Source organism: Salvia splendens, chromosome 15 (genome assembly GCF_004379255.2).
Source record: "Salvia splendens isolate huo1 chromosome 15, SspV2, whole genome shotgun sequence".
NCBI lineage: Eukaryota > Viridiplantae > Streptophyta > Magnoliopsida > Lamiales > Lamiaceae > Salvia > Salvia splendens.
This window is the reverse complement of record NC_056046.1, coordinates 30,812,914-30,817,632: the sequence shown is the minus strand read 5'-3', so window position 1 is coordinate 30,817,632 and position 4,719 is coordinate 30,812,914. Positions and strand designations below refer to the sequence as shown.

Below are 4,719 nucleotides of genomic sequence, written 5' to 3'. Positions count from 1 at the left end.
TGGTTGAACTCTTAGTTGTTGTCTAGATATCAAGTTATAACACAAAAAAGTAACTGTTAAAATTCCTAATATCTTGTCCCTTATCGACTTGGTAACGATCCTAGCTCCTGTATATAAGTATGGATAACCCTCTCCCTTATAAGGCCTTTTAAGGGGTGAGTGGCCCATTTCTAATAGCACATCGCAAAATTGATATGATAACAACGAAGAAGAGGTTGAACGAAACATAAACAAATAATATAATAAAAGATATATACTCCTCGAAAAGGCCACAAAAAAATAGCTGAACCAAACCTTATTTCTGAATAATGCAAAACTAGGGAACAAAGCCTTATAAGACTATAAAAGATTGCAACTTGAATAAAACTCTAAAAGATAAATACTAGGCTCCTGGTCAAACAAAGACGCGAAAACAAAAAAAATGTCTAAGTGATAAACTTAGCATAAAAATTAATGGCATCTAAATAACTCATAAATTAGTAAGATTCATAACAGTATCATTACTCCTGCTGTCGAAACAGCCTTGCCTCAAGGCTGCAGTGAAAACTGACCGAAGAGGCTCATGCTTGGTAGCATGAATCAATGTTTATATCCATTGAAACTTCAAAAGAGCAAGGAACAAAAACTGCACAATGAGCCAAAGCCCCTTGGGCGTGGGCAGTTGGATGGAAGACAATGGATAGAATGGAGGTAGCGACAATGTCTATGGTTGGGGTAGTGGTTGTGGCACAGTGAGGCACAATTGCACCAAAACTAACCACGATTGCGGCAGGCTGTGGCGACAAGATCTAAGGTGTTGTCCCAAATTGTGGTGGTGGTGGTTGAGGAGGGTTGGACTGCAGGGGTGCTAGCGCAATGTCAGGAGATTGAACCACAAGTAATGGAATTTCCTGCGCTGAGGTGGTAGTGGTGGCGGTGGCGGAGGGCATGACTGCAACAGAGTGGCTAGTTCACTTTTTGCATTGTAAGTTGAAATCTCTATAGGAAAAGACATGGGCAGGGGCTACTTTCGCAAGCAATGGTGGGGCGGATGGTTAGACCATGTGGCAAGGTGCCACTGCATGCGCTTGCATATAGTGAGCACCATCTGGATGTCTCCCCGCACGTCTGCGTACAGATCCTCAATCGCCTTCTCTGATCCGTCAATGTTCTACCTCATGCAAGGTACATACTACATACTCCCTCCCGCAAGGTATGTTCACCACACCATTTGACACAGAGTGATTGGTGGGCTTACCATAAGCATTCACTAATATCTCATCATACGAAGCATGTTGTACAAGTGACACGATAACAAGGAAGAAGACAGGGAATGAAAAAAATAAGATCAATATAGTAAAGGTTAAATACTCCTCCTGTGACTAAGAGACCATCCTCCGAAAAAGCCACAGCAAAAATAGTTGAACCAAACTTTAATTCTGAGCAAAGCCCTATTGTAGAGACTCTATAAAAGAGTTCAACTTCAATAAAACTATAAAGATATATACTAGACTCCTAATCAAACAAAGACTCATAATCCAAATAAAGCTCTAAGAGATAAACTTATCTTTAACAAACTAATGACAGCTGAAAAACTAATAAACTATTAAGATGCATATCGGTATCACTGACACAAACCTCATCATGACCATTATAGCTTGACATGCAGTCCACCCTTGACAAATCCCACTTATGAATATTTCCCTTGAATCCTGGCCCAACTCCTGCTGTGAAAACATTATACTCATTCTGACAAACAACAAAAGATCTCAGAGCTCCATGATGTGCACGAACAGATTGTACGATAGATGCTCTGATTTTCCATGGAAGTTCAACCTTCAGACCTCCAGCACGAGTTGCAAAATCAAGCCCATTCCAATTAGATGCAGGACTAGGAAACCAATACCAAGGTTCCTGCACTCCTAAACTTGAAGTTGTTCCAATCCTCTTAGCCGGATTCTGGTACAACTCATACATACTTTTACTCGGTGTGATGGTTTTGGTACTCTTTTTACCATGTGATTGTGGTCTTGACCATCCAACCCCATTGAGTAAGAGTTTAGCAGATGTATTTTCAGATGCTGAGCCCTTCTGAGAGAGTCTTCTACCACTTGGGATATCTGGAACACTTCGATAGGAATCCCCTGCACATTCCCACTGAAATACAAAGGTCTAAGTACAAATAACTGAAGTTGATTTAGTAGCATTAGTTATTCAAAATCTGGCACTGTTTGTTGAAGAATTACCATACTGGTTTAGTGGTTAATTGCGGCTGGCCTTTTTAGAGGATGGCCTCTTAGTCATAGGAGGAGTATTTATCTATTATTTTATTTATCTTTGTTTATTTTCTACTCTCTCAGTCCCACTACAAGTGATGGATTTCTTTTAGACACGGGAATTAAAAAAATTGATATGTATTGAGTTAAAGTGGAGAGAGTAAAGTATAAGAGATGAAAAAGTAACATTAACCCCCTGGTCCAGGAATATCTTGAGACTGAATTAATGCCGGAACAGATGGACAATTCAGAGTTAAGTCACTCTATTGACAGAGAGGTAGCAGGTTGGTGTGAAGCCATGCACACTCTTGAGTTAACAGATGAGGAACTGGCCGAAGTGATTGTAAAGTTTTGTAAGAGTCTGGATTATCCCAGGTCAAGGGAATCAGCCCAAGTAGCTAGTGTGGAAAATGCTCCGAGGTCCGAAGGATTAATGATAGAAGCGATAGAAAAGAATCCCTTTCCCCAGGAAACAAGTACACCCAAGAAAGAATTGAAGACCCTCCCACCTGGCCTCAAGTATGCATATCTGGAGGAGAACGAGACGTTCTCAGTAATTTTGAACATCAACTTGACCTAAGAGCAGGAAGGAAGACTATTGGAAGTGATCCGTCCTGATCTTTGCATGCATCACATTAGGCTGGAGGAAGGTGCGAAAGCCCACAGGGATTTACAGAGGAAGTTAAATCCGAATATAAGAGAAGTGGTCTTGAAAGAGGTGTTGAAATTACTGTCCCTGGGAATCATCTATTCTATCCCAGATAGCGAGTGGGTGAACCCAATCCACATGGTGTCGAACAAATCAGTGATACAAGTGGTGAAGAATGAAAAGAATGAGCTTGTGCCTACAAGGCTTGTAACAAGTTGGAGGATGTGTATTGACTACAGGAAGTTGAATGAGGCTACCCAAAAAGAGCACTTCCCGTTACCCTTCATTGACCAGATGCTTGAGAGGCTAGCAGGTAAGCAGTTCTTCTGTTTTTTGGACGGTTACAGCGGATACTTCCAAATTTACGTGGACCCGGAAGATCAAGAGAGGACTACATTTACGTGCCCCTTTGGGACGTACGCATATAGGAGGATGCCGTTTGTACTGTGCAATGCGCCAGACACTTTTCAACGATGCATGATGAGCATCTTTTCAGACCTGCTGGTAGACATGCACAAACCGAACCGGCCCGACGGTTAACCGCCGGTTCGGGCCCGCCGGTTCATGAACCGGAACCGGCGGTTTATGTGACTAGCCATGGCCATATGGGCTACATGTATATATATCTTTGGATTGGACCGGCCCGACCTGACCCAATATCTTGTTGGCCCATAATCTATATGGTTAGATCAGTTAATTATATATGTAAAAGAAATTAATTAATTTTGTCACTTTATATATATACCTCTTTATGACTTCATTCAGGTACGATTCATCATTGTAGTTGAATGCATCATCAAACCCCAATATGTTCTTCAAAAGGTCAACCTTGAACAAAGTAATATATATAAATAAATTAACTCTAAAAAATATAAAGTAATTACAGCCCCAAAAAGAAAATTGCTGCTTCAGTATTAAGATAATTGCTGAGGTTATTTTTATTAATATTTTTTATTAAAGATAATGCTTATTGAATATTTTAAACCTTGAATTAGAGTTGACTTTTGACATTATGGTTATTTATGTTAATTATTACTATTATATTCCATATTCATTTAATCACCAACCATTTATGCAAATTCAAATTGAAAAAGAAGTTGGTGAATGGATTTTTATAAATTAATTTAAAAGAATAATTAAAAGACATTATGTTGTGATCCTGCGCTTCCAACGACATAACACCTAAATAGCTTAGCAAATTGGCCAACATGCTAACCTACAACTCCTGATGCAGCCGATATAAAGACGTGTTCACCCTTTTTTGGAGAGCAAATCTCATAAAATCCAACATATGCAGTGATACCGGCCATACCTTCACAAAATGATCGTCAAAATATGCAGTTATAGACGCAGAAAATTTCATTTAAAGATTATTACTTAAGTCTAATACTTTTGTTAGCGATGCGTGTATGATGTGGTTATGTGTTATTATTGTTAACATTTTAAAACACGTATTTCACAATTGATTTATTCTGATTTTGCTTCCGATTAAGATTTAGAGTTTAAAATGGTTTGATATAATTCTATAACCATAATTCAACCAATGAATTATTTAACTATAAAATTTAACATTATTTTGGTTGATGTCACATTTAATAGTTAAAATGTAAAATCAAATCGAATCAGTAGTTTGGTTGCAAAATCAGAACAAATTAATAGTTTGATCGTTTACATGTGAATTTAATAGTTTGGTTGCAAAATAGAACAAATTAATAGTTTGATAATTTACATATGAATTGTAAAGTCTGTATGCAAAAACTATATTTGATGAAAATTTTTAAATTTATAGGCAAATTATCCTACAATAATATGCAC

General features: G+C 38.2%; 1 long non-coding RNA gene across 1 annotated transcript; it reads left to right on the top strand.

Moving 5' to 3' along the window:
• The first annotated feature begins 1,012 nt into the window (after positions 1-1,012).
• On the top strand, positions 1,013-3,668 carry LOC121768506. Its single transcript, XR_006043381.1, has 2 exons — positions 1,013-1,164; positions 2,461-3,668. It is a non-coding gene; the product is annotated as an uncharacterized LOC121768506 (long non-coding RNA).
• Positions 3,669-4,719: the final 1,051 nt, after the last annotated feature.